The 18,986-nt window shown below is 48.2% G+C and overlaps 1 protein-coding gene across 1 annotated transcript in view; it reads left to right on the top strand.

Moving 5' to 3' along the window:
* The window catches only part of LOC137425455 (dnaJ homolog subfamily B member 12), an 80,193-nt gene extending 75,463 nt beyond the window's left edge, over positions 1-4,730 (top strand). The window contains 1 exon segment of the mRNA XM_078776661.1: positions 3,103-4,730. The gene's annotated coding sequence lies outside the window, so the exon portion shown is untranslated.
* The last annotated feature ends 14,256 nt before the right edge of the window (positions 4,731-18,986 follow it).

The raw sequence follows: 18,986 nt of genomic DNA on the forward strand, positions 1-18,986 counted from the left end.
ATAAACATTTTGAAGATAATAATAGTACATAAGATCAGAACTATGTCAAGTGGGTGAAAACCACAATAACGGAAGTTACGAATCCGTAACAGTGGATCAACAGTTGGCGAAGCAAAAATGGTGGCAACGCCGCGTGTCGAAGGTGCCGTGGGCGCCCGAGGATGAGGCGAGTTGTAAAGACGGCGCTCTTTCTTTCTCCTCCACTTGGGAAGAACAGCGTGGCCTCCAGCCCACCAAAGAGCCCAACAGTCCAACCTCCCCCACGATCCCGACGCACTCAACACTCTCTTCTCAGGAACACCAAAAGGGCCAGGCTCCTTCTCAAACAAGAACCACTCGCGCTCTTCTTCTTCAGCGAGAACCAATCACGCAGCCTCTTGCTGCCGCTCGCGCTCACCAAACCAATTGTGAATCTTCTCTTTCGGTCAGATACAATAGCGAAGCTGCTTTTTCTAGCTCGCGCACGTCATTCGGTAGCATCACTCGGGAGACGTGACCTGCCAGCCCTGTTCCTCCGCCCACCGTACAATGTTGTTCTGCCTCTCCTGGGTGGTTCTTTGCAGGGCCGTGTCCATGGAGCGTGATTAATGGCCGGCAGTGTCATACTTTGCCGACCGTACCAGCAAAAACGTTTGGAATGACAGAGGGTTTCACGCACAGGGGAAATTAGCCTTAAACCCTATTGCTAAATAACACGGCATCATCCCTTGCATGATGAACATTTAAACACAACCTTAAGCTACATTTTCCATACTTAGTACATCGAAATGCTCCTACACGTCACATGGTCCATACTATTTCTATACAATTCTACCTTTCCTACTTTATTCTCTTACCTACCTCCATAAACGTAACAATATATTGGTTGGAGAAGTGTCCACCCACTCATGGTATCTACTTAGGAAAGGATATAGTTCTGCACACTCCATGCCAGTTGGATGAGAAGTTGGAGGTAAATGCCTTAAAATCTCCTAACTGTATGCTTCCGCTTTAATTTTCATGGTGAACGGGTGATGTGGTTTTCCACCTCCCCCCCACCCCCCCTCCCCCTCTCCTCCCCATGCGTGGTAGTAAGGAAGGCTCGTTTATTTTACAGTACTTCCTACGTTAAAGGTTCCTTCTGCTTTGAACAACCTGTTTATCTTTTCCAATGTTAGTATATTTTGATGAAAGAACTAGAACTAACCACTTTTTTGTTCAACGTCAATCCTCCTCAAATATATAGGACTCCACTGATGTGGTTTGAAAATGGGTCATGGGGGAGGGGCATATAAGTAATCTTTAATCTTAAAAAAATTGGGAGATGGGAGGACTCCCAGAAAGGTCTATTTTACTCTGGAAAAACCCACATATTTGATTCTCTTACTTTGTAAACCTTACTTTTAGCAAATTGTAGACACTTTACTTCATCTTGGCAAGGCTGAGAATTATGGGTCAACTTAATAAAATGGTGCATGTTTGAATTAAATTATCCGGTGACATTTGTTTACTTGTGAGGGTAATTATGCCATTGCAGCAATGTACCTCCCTTCCCTTCCATCACTGCTCGCCTTCCCCCTTCCACCGTGGCGAGCCTTGACCCCCTCCGCCGCGGCTCGCCTTTTCCCTTCCGCCTCGGCTCACCTTACTCTTCCACCGTGGTGAACCTTTCCCCTTCCACTGCGGCTCGCCTTCCCCCTTCAGCCACGGTGGGCCTTCACCCCTCCGCCGTGGTGAGCCTTCACAGCTCCGCCGTGGCGAACCTTTCCCCTTCTGCCGCAGCTCGCCTTTACCCTTCCGCCCCGGCTCGCCTTTACCCTTCCGCCCTGGCTTGCCTTTACCCTTCCGCCCCGGCTCGCCTTTACCCTTCCGCCCCGGCTCGCGTTTACCCTTCCGCCCCGGCTCGCCTTTACCCTTCCGCCCCGGCTCGCCTTTCCTCCTTCTGCTGCAGCTCGCCTTTCCCCTTCTGTTTTTAACAGCCACCCAGCTTTGAAACGATTATTTTTCTGACGAAGCTGACTAAGTCACCGGAGGCATTGTTTTTGGTTGTCGTCCGGCTGTCCATCCATCTGTGATAGAATTTTGTTACCACGGTAATGTAAGATCGGCTGAAGGCAACCAAGTAAAACTTGGTACAAGTATATGTAATGATATAAAGATAAACTAATTTGATTATGGTGTCAAAATGTCAAAGGTCAGAGGGTGTATCAGGTAAAAATGTGTTGCTTGAGAACAGCTGAAGAGAATTAAATCAAACTTGATACAAGTATTATAATGATGTAAAGATGAGCTGATTAGTTTTTTAGGTCAAGAGGTCAAAGGTTGTGTTTGGTAAAATCCTGTTGCCACAATAACTTCTGAAGCAGTGATGGGATTTTGACCAACCTTGATACAAGTACATATTATGATGCAAAGATGAACTGATTCGATTTTAGCATCGAGATCAAAGGTCAGAGGTCATGTCAGGTAAAAATGTTATCGAGGTAAAGATTTGAACGATCAACACCTCAACGATCAACTCAGATCCTACAACACCTCCTACATCGACCACCACCTACCCCCCCCTTCCCATGCCTCCTCCCCCCAAGCCCTCTCCCTCCCACACTTCTCCCTGCTCTCAAATGTTGTGGTTGTGTGCTTCCCCTTCTCTCCCCATCTTGTCTTCCGCTCCCTCTCTTTGTATATTTTGTTTGTCTGGTTGTTTTGTTAGTGAAATAAATGTTAGCTCTTTCACGAGCCTCGATTCAGTATTAAAAAAAAAAAAAAAAAAAAAAAAAAAAAACTATACCGAGTACATGTACCATGATGCATATGTACAGATGAGATATTGAGGTCAAATGGTCTTGAGGTTTTCGGTCAAAATTAGAGTAAGCAAAGACATGATGTGTTCGAGAGCATATTGGTTGACGTCGTGACATCAAATTATGTCTAGTTTTGTATTACTCCATCTATAAATTCCAAACAATTGGACGAATCAAGGTTTTTCAGCATATTTCATCTTTCTATCAGTGTTTGTGACCGTCGTCGTTCAATTTATGCTCGGCATATATTTTGGTTCGTGCAGTTTGCTTTGCAACAATTTTTATACGATTGCCCAACTTTCTGATTTGCACTGCCTTGCAGAAATCTCGTGCGTCCACAAGCAACAAGGTTTTGAAAGTGACGGGCATCTTTGAGAAAATGCTCGGCTTGAGACCATTTTGTACACATCCTTGGATTGTGAAAAGCAAATGCAATTTTTTTTTCTGACTCTCATAACTCTCTGCTATCCAGAGCTCAACGCACTGGTGTGGCCATCGACCTTTTTGAATCCTATCTTCTCACTGCACTAGGTAAACTAATCTTGCTGTGATCACTTCAAATCGTCAGTCGGTTCCTTCCAGCAACTTAACATATGCATAGAGAGCCTTCCTGACGACTCCAGGCCAAAGGCAGTTTATTTTCTTCCTTTTTTTTTTTTTCTTCCATCCTGGAACACCAACCACATCCTGCTGGTTTTTATAGACTACTTTGATCCTGGGAATTTTTTTGATGATACTGCTTGAAAAGTCAACTACTGCAAGACTGCTCGAAGGCTCAGCTCCTGCAAGAACGCAGTTTGCACAGCGGACTCGTGGCTTGGTGTCCACAACGGCAACGGAAATAGAAGGCAAGAACAGTTCCGTAAAGATATTGATACTTTGGGCTCAGTTTTTCTCAACTTATTATATGCCGTTTATTCGTAAGAGGCTTCCTAATGGAGTAGTTGAAAGCAGAGTTGAGTTTTTATTGTCTTCACAACACTAGCCAGGAAGTGATTATGGTCGTAGTGAATGATGCTAGACAAATGTCAGCGGATTATCTTCCCTGTGCATTTTCTCACCCGCCCACTTCGCTCATTCTTTTGCTCAGTGGTTCAAACCATAGTCCATCCAGGCCTCTAAAATGCACCCTAAACTTTATTTTTAATTTCAGTGAACAACTTTTATATGGTTTGAGAAACTAAATTATTTGAAAAATGTGTTTGCTTAACATCTAAAGGTCATTTAAAAATGTTTTCTTAATGTCTATTGGTTCCGTCACATGCACCTTAACACTGTTGGAAGTTTGAAGGAAAGTGGTATGAAAAGGCTAGCATTGTAAATGTATTTTGCATCCTAAACAGTGTATCACTGGTGTCATTCATTTGAATATAGGATCTAACACAAACCTTTAATGGCTATTTATACTGGAACAAATTGTGTCGTCATGAAATGTATTTGTCTCTGATATCGATTGTCCACTGCTGCTTGAATTGTTTCTTGCATTAGAAATTTGTTGAGGCAACACACACAGAGAGAGAGTGAGAGAGCAATATTTAATTTGACTGTACAGTAAAACTGTTTATAGCTGTACTTTAGTGAATTGTTGCTATTGAAAGCACGTCGAAATTGAACCGTCCGGGCAAGCTAAGGTCTGTGCCACTCCGATCGACGAGGGCATCCGTCGTGGGTGCGTTTTAACAAGTGTGTTCTGTTCATAACGTTGTAACTTTTCACACGCTTGTTTGGAATGCATGTGCTCTGTAAATTTTGCAAGATATATATATTAAAATTAATTCGCACTTGATGTCGGACATATGAATGAGTTTTCCCCATTTAACAACTGCCTGTGTAATAAATTATACAGTGTACATATGCCATGCTGTGTTCACAACAACTTCTTAATGAGTTAATTTGAGCCATGGATAACTGGCATGGCTTTCAGCATCTTCAATAAAAGTAAGAAAGGGATCCTTTGGCAATTGGTTTATTTTTTGGAGAGAATTTTGAGGTTTATCCACCCCACCCCCTCATCCTTCCCCCATGTACAAGTTACTGTCACTCCAGGCCTTAGATGCTCACTTGAGATTAAATTGCAGGAAGGATTATTTATGCTATGATTGAATTAAATCCGTTATTTGCGGAAAGATGTAAAACGCATTTGAAAATCCTGAATGGATCCGGAATACACTCTCCGTGTCCTCTACTTCCACTCTGAGCTTCTGTTCATATTCAGAAAAGGAGAGGAATGGGGGCGAGTGGATGAAAGTCACTGCAATAACTCCAATTTGATATTCCAATCTGCTGATCCTGCATAGCCTTTATTTATTATTTGTTTTTTTGCAGAGCCTTTATTCTCCTTTTGTCCTGGTTAAAAACTCACTAAGCCCAGCAACGTCATGTCATGGTTTCCAAAGCCAGTAACTTCAATATTCCTTCTCAAAGTTCTTGCAGGGATTGCGGTGAAAATAAATGAGACAAATGATTTGTCTAATCACAGTTCTCATAGGTCCAAAACTCTACAACCCCCATACTCTCATCTATTTGTGGAACCTTACACAAACCACCACTGTTTGGCGAAGCACATAACGCACACAATGTAATCTTACTATAATTCACCACATATCCATCTGTCTGTCTGTTTGTCTGTCTGTTCAAAGGTACCGCAAAAACGGCTGAACCGATTGCAACGATATTTTGGGTGGGTAATCCTGGGATCTCCTGGAGTAAAATAGGGTATATTGTTTTTCAAATTTCAGCTTTGGCCTCCAGCATTTTCAGGTTTAGACTCCCGCATAACGTTATTTTCCCGGGTGCCGCACAAACGGCTGCACCGATCGGACTCGGTGACTTCGGACAAAGACCTTTTATAAGGACATGGGTTGAATCCCTGCTTGAGAGAATGCCAACCCCCTCCCCACCATCATGGTCGTCTCTCCAACTCTCAATCCCTCGAGATATGCGGAAAGGACGACCCAAAACCAATTATCTTCTTTTTGATTCGTATATAAACATCATTAAAAGTAAATAATGACCTCGGCCAAAGTTCAAACGACGTGAGTTTAATCTCTTCATGAGAGAATTCCACATAGCTATTTGGGCGGTGTATAAGCTAAAAGATCGCTGTCTCCATTGATCTTGCCAAAGCCGTAACACCTATCGGCTCAAAATCCTTTTAACTGTTGACTTGGTAGTTTTTACAATGAAGGAAACGCGTATCGGGAGTACATACGACATAGCGATTGTGAATGTGACAGCTCTGAGGCATCTTTCGCTTCGCATTGCAGTGATGGCGAGCACCAACATGGTGGCTGTAAGATTAAAATCTGGCTTCAAGCCCCCTCTCCGCCCAAAGCCTTCAACCAGACATATTAACACGCTCTCCCCCTTCATTCCCGTTCTTCAAAGCAAAGCGGTAAAAATTGTTGTCGCCATTATATATTACGAGCAACGGTACCCGCCCTGAGGACGGGGCTTCAATTGGGAGGCGCGATTAATTTTAACATCCGTTAAATATCACACGCAAATCATTAAAAACCGTAACAGTATTTTTAGAATTTCAATAAAGAAAAACCACGTCACTGTTCATATCGGTAAATATTATTCCATCGTGTTTCAAATCGTGATATCAACTGTACACTTTTCTTTAGGAATAAAATGGAATGATTTTGTACCTCTTCTTCAGCTTCGAACTTCAGGATAGACATTGCTGATAAAAGTTCCTTTTCTCTCTGTGAAGTTCTTGGCAATCATTTTTATATTGTCACTGCTGCCAACGCGACGCCATGGCATTATTCATAACTCATTCATTCATTCATTCATTTAATGATCATTAAACATTATTCTTACGCTCATTAAACGTTCATTAAACATTAAACGATCATTAAACGATTACGAAAATAAAAACGAAAAACATTACGAAACCTGTTCCTCTTCCAGATGCAGCGAAAACAATTCCCTGTCCGACTCTGCTTTGCATTGACCAGTAACAAGGCTCAAGGTCAGACATTGGAAAAGGTCTGCATCTACCTAAAGACAGATTTCTTCAGCCATGGACAGCTTTATGTCACCATGAGTCGCGTTGGCAGCAGCAACAATATAAAAATGTTTGCCAAGAACTTCAGAGAGAAAAGGAACTTTTATCAGCAATGTCATCTATCCTGAAGTTCTAAGCTCAAGAAGAGGTACCGTACAAAATCATTCATTTTTTTTCCTAAAGAAAAGTGTACAGTTGATATCACGATTTGAAACACGATGGAATAATATTTACCGATATGAACAGTGATGTGGTTTTTCTTGAAATTCTACAAATACTGTTTAGATTTTGATGATTTGCGTGTGATATGATTTAACGGATGTTTATATGAATCGTTTAAAATAAAAAACCTTCAATTTCTGATATTTTTCCTTTTCATTTGGGCTTCCCAATTGAAGCCCCGCCCACAGGGCCGGTACCGTTGCTAGTATAGACAATTTCCATCTCCAACTGAGATGTGTTTTAAACCCTCCTCCCCCAAAAAAATTAATCCTATCCAGTGACAACTATGCCAAAGCCGATTATGTCCAAATTTTGTCCAGAATCATTCCATGGGTTTTCAGTTGTGGTCATTCAGTATTTCATTACTTTTTACAAAACTGACCTGCATTTGTTCTGAAATCATTGATAGGAATTGTACGTTAAAGTTAACAGTGCAGGTAACAATAGTGTATTACATGTAGGGAAAAAGAGCCAGCAGTTGTGATTTTTTTTTTTTCATGGAAAGACTTGATATGATGGAAAAGACTTTGTTTCATTCTTTTGCCTGCTTAAGTGTCTGATTATATGATTTTCCAAGGTAAGGTATTGGCTGATGTTGAGATCGGTGGGTTTGTTTAATGATCCTTTGAGAGAGAGAAGGTGAGAATGTGAGATTTGCCCACATAGGACATTGACCATGTGTTGACCAGTATCTGATCCTTTTCAGGTAAGTAGAACGGGAATCTGCTGCTGCTGGAATGTGACTGCCGATGGAATGTGGCTTGTACGTTGAATATGGAGTAATCTGCGGAGGAGAGAAGGGCTTTACCAAAGTGTCAGAGGTCTTTGTGTAATTAGAACAGGACTGGGCCTAGGTTGCTACCAATGTGGCACTCCAGCATCAATTACAGTGCCTTCAAAAAGTATTCACACCCCTTAACTTTTTCACATTTTGTTTTTACAGCCTGAATTTCAAATGGATTAAATTGAGATTTTTTTTGTCACTGATATACACATAATGTCAAATTGGAATTGTTTTTTTTTCAATATAATTAGAAATGAAAAGCTGAAATGTCTTGAATCAATACATATTCAACACCTTTGCTGTGACACTCCAAATTGAACTCGAGTGCATCCAATTTCCTTTCATCATCCTTGAGATGTTTCCACAATTTGGTTGCAGTCCACCTGTGGCCAATTTAATTGATTGGACATGATTTAGAAAGAAAAACACCTTTCTACATAAGGTCCCACAGTTAACAGTGCATGTCAGAGCAGAAACTCAACTATGAATTCCAAGGAACTGTCCATAGAACTCTGAGATAGAATTGTGAGGATGTATAGATCTGGAGAAGGGTATCAATATCTAGAGTGTTGAAAGTTCCCAAGAGCACAGTGAGCTCCATCATTAGGAAATGGAAACAATATGTAACGACCCAGGCTCTTCCTAGAGCTGGCCGTCTGACTAAACTGAGCAACTGGGCAAGAAGGATCTTAGTCAGGGAGGTGACCAAGAACCCAATGACCACTCTGACAGAACTACAGAGTTATTTGGCTGAGATAGGAGAAGCTGCCAGAAGGACAACAGTCTTCAGCACTTCACAAATCTAGGCTTTATCACACTCTTACGATATCTTTCCGAAAAGACCGACTGGACAACCCTCCCATTCGCTTTCTGAATAACCCTCTCCAAGAAGTTCTGTCACTCAAGCTTTTGGGTCTCACTATCTGCCATGATCTTTCCTGGGGAAACCACATTTCAAATGTGGTTTGAAATGTGACTGGCTTCGGCTTGTGACTCCCAGAATTCGGGGAGCTTGATGGAGACTGCGTTGGTAGCCATTGTTGCGGCGGTTTCGGGTGGTCAGCGACGGCTGACCCGAATGTCGGAGGTCACCAATGAAGTGCGCGGTGCTACGCACGCGACTTGCTACCAAGGAGGAAGCGGACAACACGGTAAGTTTAATGTTCTTTATTCAAAGAGGTCACTGTTGCACTGGCGCGCTCCGGGCTGCGTGCCCGGTGTATATCCTGAGGCCACGCCTACCCCTGAGGCCTCCAAAGCCAGTCGCCGACTGGGCATCCTCCATCGTGCGAAGTCCTTCCTTGGCACACCTGAGCTCCTCATTCCTCACCACATACAAGGCTTTCATCCGCAGCTCAATGGAATACTGCTCTCCCCTCTGGGCTGGTGCTCCTGCCTCACACCTAGCTCGTCTTCACGCTGTTGAAACCAAAGCGTTCAGAATCATTGGAATCTCCCACGATGAAGCTAACTCCAAGGGCCTTTCACTCACACTGCAGGCAGGTTGGTGGTCTTTCCGTCTTCTACCGACTCCTCTCTGGCCTTGCCCCCCCCCCCCCCCCAGCTCTCTCTGGGCTCTGTCCGGCAAATATTCCTACAGGTCGCACAAGATCTGCCTGCAACCCTCTTATGGTTAAACTGCCAAAATCAAGACTCTCTGCTCACCTTCACGCCTTCATTCCTCTTTTCTCCCACCTCTGGAACAAACTCCCTCACTCTCTTCAATCCCACTCCACCCTCCAGGTCTTTATTAAAACAGCTGTTCACCACCATCTCTTATCTTTCCCCATCCAAAACCTTGATCTTTTCTACCCCCGCTAATTTCACCCCAATCCACTTTTTTGAAATACCAACTTCTGTCCTGGAAGTCCTTGGTGTCCTTGTATTTTATACTTCTACCCCCCCCCCCCTTCCCACGCCTCCTCCCCCCAAGCCCTCTCCCTCCCACACATCTCCCTGCTCTCAAATGTTGTGTGCTCTCAAGTGTTTGTGTGCTTCCCCTTCTCTCCCCATCTTGTCTTCGGCTCCCTCTTTTTATATATTTTGTTTGTCTGGTTGATTTGTTTGTGAAGTAAATGTCAGCTCTTTCATGAGCCTCGATTCAGTATACAAAAAAAAAAAAAAAGAGTAGCCAGCCAGAAGCCACAACTGAGAAAAAGGCACATGACAGCACACCTGGAGTTTGCAAAAAGGCATGTGAAAAACTGAGAGCATGAGGTAAAATATTCTGTGGTCTAATGAGACTAAAATTGAACTCTGGCCTAAATGCAAAGTGCTATGTTTGGTGGAAAATGAGCACAGTTCATCACCCATCTAACACCATCCCTACCGTGAAGCATGGTGGTGGCAGCATCATGCTATGGGGATGCTTTTCAGTGGCAGGGACTGGGAGACTTGTAAGGATAGAGGAAACAATAAATGGAGCCAAATACAGGCAAATCCTTGAGGAGAACCTGTTTCAGAGTACAAAAGATGTTAGACTGGTGAAGATTTACGTTCCAACAGAAGAATGGCCCCAAGCATTCAGCCAAAGCAACACTGGAATGGCTTCAGAATATAGCGGATTTTGTCATTTAGAAAGTCACGTATTAGATGCACAGATATCACACAATACACAAAAGCACTTCTACCACCAGACAATACACTCAAACTTAAAACTTCAATGTTAAAACTGGTAACAAAATAGAACACAAAAATATCATAAACATTTACATTTACAAACTGACACATCTGCACTGTACCAACCAACTCACCACAACTACAGATTAACCTTTGTTCCCTCCCAAACACCATCATCGGAGGGGACTTCATTGCCAAAGATACAGGCCTGGTACAGACATCACCAACCAAACTCCACAGGACAAACCATTGTCACACAACTAAATTCGTTGTTTATACAATCTACACCAAGCAAAACACACACACACACACACACACACACACACACACACCTCTCGTTTTTTCATTTCTGTTCCTCCCAATTCTATCTCTCTTTTACACACACACACACACACACACACATACACACACACACACACACACACACACACACACACACACACACACACACACACACACACACCACCACCACTACATCAATATGATTACAATAACTCATCACCACACATAACATTCTGTTCTCTGTATCACTTTGCACCACAACCACGTGGAGAATAGTTCAACAACTTCCTTCAGATCACTTACCTATCATCATTACCATAAACACGGCTTTATAGACCTCAACAAAAACAAAACATTCACCAATTCCAAAAAAGCAATGTGGGACAACTTTGAGCACGACACTGAAAAAAAAATTCCAACAACTCAACAGTAACAACATCACTAACATCGACATCCACATCAAACAGTTCAATATGATCATCACAACCACCGCTACCAAATACATTCCAAAGTACAATATCAAAAAATATAACCCCAACTACTCGCTAGAAAACACACACCTCATCAAACAACGAGACAATCTCAAACACAACACAACCCAAAGCACCAGACATAGTAGAAATGATTCAAACACGAAACACAGAAACCAACAACAAAATACTCCTGAAAAAACCCCACAAAACTGGCACTCCTTTCTACAAACACTAAACCACTCAACGAATACCAAACACTTGTACAAAACCATAAACAGCATCAATAACTCCAAAAGCTGCATAACACCCTCACATTCAGCCATAACTACCGCAGATAACACACAATCAGAAAAACAACATCCTAACATCCTCATCGACCTTTACACAAATACAAGTCACATAGGACCCAGAAAGGAAGAAAGATGTATTACAAGAGGCAAACTCAGCTCGACAAGGGACTCGACAAGACCATCACACCATTCGCTCCCGTGCAAACAACAAAAAACATCAAAAACTCACAGGCTACCGGCCCTGACAACATCTTCAATTTACATTTAAAACACCTTGGACCACACGGCATATCAATCCTCACAAATATAAGCAATTTATACAAAGATCATCATGCATATGATACTTTCCGAATGGAGTCCATCAAGGCTCAGTCCTCTTTCCCCACACTCTTTAAACTGTTCATGCATGGCATTCCACAACCACCCGAGAACATACAACTGACCTCATATGCGGACCATCACCTCTACTCATAGCAACATCAACACGGCCACAGCACAACTTCAACCCTTCCTCAGCACCCTAATATAATTGTTGCATAGATCACGCTCAATACATTTCAAACTGATCAGACTAAGCGTTGTCCCTGTCGAATTACGACGTCATAATTACGGCACCAATGACGTCATCGTTAAGAACACTTAATCCCCATATGGAGTTCTTTACAATGAGCCATGTCTCCATTTTTTCCAATGAGTGGTTTGGTAGATATCGAGGTGTTGTGGCGGACAGGGAAGCTCACTGGCGTGGTGACATCATTCCGCGCACCAAGTGGGCGGCGGCCACGCCGAGGGGTAGGCGTGGCCTCAGGATATACACCGGGCACGCAGCCCGGAGCGCGCCAGTGCTACAGTGACCTCTTTGAATAAAGAACATTAAACTTACCGCGTTGTCCGCTTCCTCCTTGGTAGCAAGTCGCGCGCGTAGCACCGCGCACTTCATTGGTGACCTCCGACATTCGAGTCAGCCATCGCTGACCACCCGAAACCGCCGCAACAATGGCTACCAACGCGGTCTCCATCAAGCTCCCCGAATTCTGGGAGTCACAAGCCGAAGTTTTGTTCCTGCAGGCAGAAGCCCAGTTCCGACTTCGAGGCATCACGGTGGACGAGACCATGTACTGCCACGTGGTCGCCGCCCTCGGGCCCGACACGGCCACCCGCGTCGTATCGGTCCTAAGGGATCCACCTGCCGACGGCAAGTACGAGGCGGTCAAATGTCTCCTCCTCGCCACATTCGGCCTTACGGTGGACGCACGGGCCGATCGCCTCTTGGACCTCCCCGAGATCGGGGACACGCGACCGTCGGTCCGTATGGACCAGATGCTGGCGCTCATGGGCGACAAAACCCTGAATGCTCTATTCCGGGCGTTATTTCGACGCCAGCTGCCAGCACGAGTCCGCCTCGCTTTGGCTGGTTCCGCGTTAACGGAACCCCGTGCGCTCGCTGCCGAGGCCGACAAATACTACGCGGCTTTGGACATGCAGGCGAGTCTTGGCGCGGTTGCCGCTCCCGAGGCTTTCCCCGAGGCACCGCACCTCGTGTCCGCCGCCACGCCCCGCCCACCACCACCGCCGCCGCCGCAAAGAAAACCGCGGCCTCCGATGCCGCAGCTGCCCGCCTGGTGTTTCTTCCACGCCAAGTTCGGCCACGAGGCTCGGCAGTGTCGCCCGCCGTGCTCATTCGGCAGGTCGGGAAACGGGAGAGCCGGCGCTCGGTGGCAACGGTGAGCGTCGGCAATTCCAACAGCCTTCTGTACATAACGGACACCTTGTCCGGGCGCCGTTACCTGTGCGACACGGGGGCGCAGGTGTGTGTCGTTCCTGCCGGTACGTCCGACAAGCACACTGCGGGCCGAGGTCCCGCGCTGCTTGCGGCCAATGGTACGTCTATACGCACGAACGGAAAACGCTGTCTCTCCCTGCGGTTCGGAGGGCAGGTTTTCCGTTGGTCGTTCGTTATGGCCGACGTGCCCATGTCACTGCTCGGCGCGGACTTCTTATGTGCTAATGGATTACTGGTCGATGTAAAGCGCAGAAGGCTTGTCCAGGCTGACACGTTCAGCTCGCTCGCGTGTGCGCTGCCCGCCTCGTTGAGCAGCTCACAGAGCGGCTCATCGAGCGGCTTGCTGAGCGGTTCCGTTCCGGCCAGGTTCATCTGTACGCTTCCGGCAGCGGACGAATTCGCCCGCCTCCTCGCGGGTTTTCCGGCCCTCACGCGGCCCACCTTTTCGGCGGGGACCGTCTAGCACGGGGTGGAACATCACATCCCCACCGCCGGGCCACCGGTCTACGCCCGGGCACGCCGCCTCGAGCCGACGAAGCTTGCGGTAGCTAAAGCGGCGTTCGCTACGCTGGAGCGGCTCGGCATCGTGCGGCGCTCCGAGAGTGCTTGGGCAGCCCCACTCCACATCGTGCCCAAGCCCGGCGGGGGATGGCGACCGTGCGGGGACTACCGGCGCCTCAACGACGCCACCACCCCCGACCGCTACCCCGTCCCCCACATTCATGACTTTTCCGCCCGCTTGGCGAATATGTCCTTTTCAAAGGTGGACCTCGTACGCGGCTACCATCAGGTCCCTGTCAGGCCGGAGGACATCCCGAAGATGGCTGTCATCACGCCATTCGGGCTTTTCGAATTTCTTCGGATGACCTTCGGTTTGAAAAATGCGGCTCAGGCGTTCCAGCGCCTCATGGACAGCGTCTTGCGCGGCTTGGATTTTTTGTACGTATACTTGGACGACATCCTCGTCGCCAGCGCATCCTGCGAAGAGCACCTTCACCATCTCCGCACGCTCTTCGAACGTCTGGGCCAGCACGGCCTGATCGTGAACCCCGGCAAGTGCCGGTTCGGTGTCGCTGAAATCGACTTTTTGGGGCACCGCGTCACCAGGCATGGGGCCGTCCCCCTACCGGCCAAGGTGGAGGCGGTGAAGGGGTTTCCGCGCCCCCGCACGATCAAGGGGCTCCAGGAGTTCCTGGGCATTGTAAACGTTTACCATCGGTTCCTGCCCCGCATCGCCCAGCTCCTGCGCCCCTTACACGAGGCCCTCCGAGGGAAGCCGGGCAAAGGTGACGTTACCTGGACCGAGCAGATGGACGCGGCGTTTTCGGGCGTGAAGCTCGCCTTGGCCAACGCCACCATGCTCGCGCACCCGGCGCTCGATGCACCGATCGCCCTCACCTCCGACGCCTCGGACTACGCGGTGGGCGCGGTGTACGAGCAATGGGTGCATGGAGCTTGGCAACCGCTGGCGTTCTTCAGCCGGCAGTTTCGCCCACCCGAACGCCGTTACAGCACCTTCGACCGCGAGTTGCTTGGGCTTCACCTGGCGGTCAGGCACTTCCGCCATCTGCTCGAGGGCCGTGCGTTCACGACCTTTGTCGACCACAAGCCGCTGGTTTTCACGATGGGCAAGGTCGCCGAGCCGTGGTCGGCCCGGCAACAGCGTCACCTCGCGGCCGTGTCCGAGTATACGACGGACATCCGGCACGTCGCGGGAAAGGACAACCCGGTGGCCGATTGCCTTTCCCGGGCCGTCGCCCACGCAGTCCACCTTGGCATCGACTATGCCCGGATGGCGGCGGACCAGGCCGCCGACCCCGGGGTCCAGGCCCTGCGGACTGCCATCACGGGCCTCCGCGTCACCGAGGTGCCCTTCGACGGCGCGGGCACGGCCCTCGTTTGCGACGTCGCCCTCCGGCGGCCTCGCCCCATCGTGCCCGCAGGCTGGCAGCGCCAGGTTTTTGATGCCATCCACGGCCTGTCCCACACGGGCACGAAGGCCTCCCAGAGGTTGGTCGCCGACAAGTTTGTCTGGCATGGCCTCCGGAAGGCCGTCCGCGGCTGGACCAGGACGTGCCTCGCGTGCCAGCGCGCAAAGGTGCACCGACACACCCAGGCCCCCTTGGCCCCGTTTACGGTGCCGGAACGTCGGTTCGACCACGTTCACGTGGACCTGGTGGGACCTCTGCCCCCCTCGCAGGGTTTCACCCATGTCCTCACCATGGTGGACCGCACCACCCGGTGGCCGGAGGCCGTGCCTTTGGCGACGACGACGGTGGCGGATGTCGCACAGGCGTTAATCGCCACCTGGGTCGCCCGGTTCGGCGCCCCCTCGGACATCTCGTCCGACCGCAGCCCCCAGTTCACCTCGGAGCTCTGGGGGGCGGTCGCGCGGGGGCTCGGGGTCCAGCTGCACCGAACCACGGCCTACCACCCCCAGGCCAACGGCCTGTGCGAGCGCGTCCACCGCTCCTTGAAGGCCGCGCTCCGGGCCACCCTCCGCGACGGCGGCTGGGTCGACAGGCTCCCCTGGGTCCTGCTGGGCCTCCGGACGGCGCCCAAGGACGACCTGCGCGCCTCCGTGGTGGAGTTGGTTTTTGGGCAACTGCTGCGGGTGCCGGGCGAGTTCCTCCCCGACCCCATGGCACCATGGTCCGCGGCGCAGGAGCGTTCTGCGCTGCAGGAGACCGCCCGGAGGTTTGCCCCGGTGCCGACGGCGCACCACGGGCACCCTCCTACACACGTCGGCCCGGAGCTTCGCACCGCGGAGTACGTCTTCGTCCGGCACGATGCCCACCGGACACCACTGCGGCCCCCGTACGACGGGCCTTTCCGCGTGCTGGAGCCCGGGGTGAAACATTTCACCCTGGACATCGGCGGCACTCCTGACCGGGTCTCCATAGACCGCCTCAAGCCGGCCCACCTCGACGTGGACCACCCACCGCCGGTGGCTCGGCCCCCGGCACCGCCCAGCACCGCCCAGCACCGCAGGCACGCCGCCCCCCGGTCCGGCACCCATCCCGGGTACAGCCGGGGGCATCCCACCTGGCATCCCTGCACCCCGGACGCCGCCGGTCGCCAGAGGGCGCTTTGGCCGGGTCATCCGTTTGCCCCGCAAACTGGCCCTCCAGGTGCGCGGGAATTCTGGGGGGGCGCGTTTGGCGGACACGGAAGCTCACTGGCGTGGTGACATCATTCCGCGCACCGTGGGCGGCGGCCACGCCGAGGGGTAGGCGTGGCCTCAGGATATACACAGGGCGCGCAGCCCGGAGCGCGCCAGTACTACAGTGACCTCTTTGAATAAAGAACAATAAACTTACCGCGTTGTCCGCTTCCTCCTTGGTAGCAAGTCGCGCGCGTAGCACCGCGCACTTCAGTGTAACGTTTTCCAAGATGGCGTCCATACCACGTGACCTATGATGTCATAATTATGAAATAATAAAAATTCAGGCAGAGGCGCTCCTATGGTAAAATTTCGTGTCAATCGTACCAACGGCCGGTTGCCGAGAAAATCCCGAATTTTTTAAATGCAGACACGTATGCACCCGAATGCCTAACCCTGCTTTTCGCTTTGGGAGCGCAGGGGAATAAACATACACACCTAGGGATCTCACACTCACACAGGCACCGACTTCGGACACCACAAAGAAACCACATCACCAATATACAATCAGTACATGAGATCAATAATTGGCTATGCCAGCTCATCTTGGGCCTCCAGCCTATCAAACACACATCTCAACACCCTGCAGACCATACAAAACAAAGCCCTTCTCATCATCACAGGTTGCACATTAACAACACCCATCGAGCACCGACACGCAGGTAAAAATGATAAAAAATAAAAGACCACTTGAACATCAGAGGTTCACAGTTCCTTGCAGCTGCACCTGCAAGTGCCAACCCAAATCACCCATGACACGACATGCCCAACCACCCACAGACCCCTGGACACATTAAGACTACACCACAAATCCATTCCAACGACCTCCTACAAAACATCCCCCTAACGATCAACAACGACAACAAAAACGCATTCCATAACCTGGGCCCAAACAGTATCCTGGGTACTAAAGCCCCACCCATCGATGATGCATAGAAACTACTCCCATGTTTCACTTCATTTTCCATCCTTATTTAGACTCACAGATGGACATGCAATATGTTTGTGAAGTACAACATGCTGTCTTTTGTTAAACCGTCAGCGAAGCGATGGGTAGACACGGCAAGTCCTTCGAAAAACTAAGAGCTGATTGGACATCCAATGGGATGTGCCATATATCCTGAATTTTGTCCATAAAAATAAGAATCGACTTTCAAACTATAACCACCGAGATACGAGCCATCATCATGTCATCATGTCTGTGTTGCTCCGTGACCATCACCTTATTAGTTCCGTATTGTGGAGTGAAAGACCATCCCAGCTGTATGCAGATAATAATTGTTGGCCTTTTTGGCCTTAAGTCCACAAAAAGTATTTTTTGGGATGTGTGGTCAGACAGTGATGCCACCAGTCTGCAGGCAAAATGTAACCACAATGAGGCCAATAGCTCCATAACTTTCCAATGTCCAATACATCCTGAAACCACTGCCAAGAAAAGCTCACCCAGCTGGTTTGATTTTTTTAAAAAATTCCTCTTTTTTTTTCAATGCAGTTTCGTTTTTCAATCTATTTCGCCACATGTGATAAAATGATGAATGGATGGGACACTAAATGTTTGTTCTCTTCCTCTATTTACAGGGATTTAGGGAAAGCAATGTCCAGTGCTTATCTGCCAGGAGGAGACCGTCATCACACCTACCAGTTATCGTCCTGACGTCAACATGCTGTGGGTGGGGTGGGCGGGGTTGGGGAGGGGCTGTGGATGGAAGGCTTGGGAGGGAACATTAATTTTATTTCATTATTTTTTATTGTCCACTTGAAACATGAACATTTTCATCCACTGGCAATTGAATTCAAAAATGATGCATCACACCCGTTTCACAATTCCATTATCATTGCCATACTGCTGTTGCTTCAACTTATTGGACATTGTCACACAGATCTGCATAACAATGTCTGCAAAGTTTTAATAACGCAAAGTTACGTTTTATTCATCAGGAAGGAAACGATAAACGAATTAACTTTTACATCTGTGCTTAATTTGTGGCATTTGCTGTTAATCATAGAGAGCTTTGTAAGCGAACCTCTATGGCAATTGCATGTATATGTAAATCCATTCAAAATTTCACTTTCATTTAAAATTTCGCAAAAAAAAATTCAAAATTTTCCCCATTCCCTTGGGAACAAAATTTCATGTCATTTGAAATGTCCCTTCCATGATCCGCCATCTTGTCCCTTCCATGATTCGCCATCTTGTCCCTTCCATGATCCGCCATCTTGCTCACGTGATCTTGCTTTGGTCTGGCGCGACCGATAAATTATTTTCACCTGGTGATTAAAATCAATAAATTACAATACAGTACTGTACAGAAAGGATTTTGAATTCGAAACCGCTCATCATTTACACCAGCTACACCGACTTCTTTTTTCCACCAGCTACACTACTTCAGTTTTCCGCCAGCTACACCGACTTCAGTTTTCCGCCAGCTACACCGACTGCATTTAAGCCAGGTACACCGATTTCAGTACGTACCTGCCAGTCGGACCTACATACCTGGTCCAGTCGACTAGAAGTCTAGACTATATAGCCTACAGTAGGTAAATCCTGCATTCTATCCCAATCTATCCATTCAAT

Source organism: Myxine glutinosa, chromosome 4, assembly GCF_964187855.1.
Source record: "Myxine glutinosa chromosome 4, kmMyxGlut1.1, whole genome shotgun sequence".
Lineage (NCBI taxonomy): Eukaryota > Metazoa > Chordata > Myxini > Myxiniformes > Myxinidae > Myxine > Myxine glutinosa.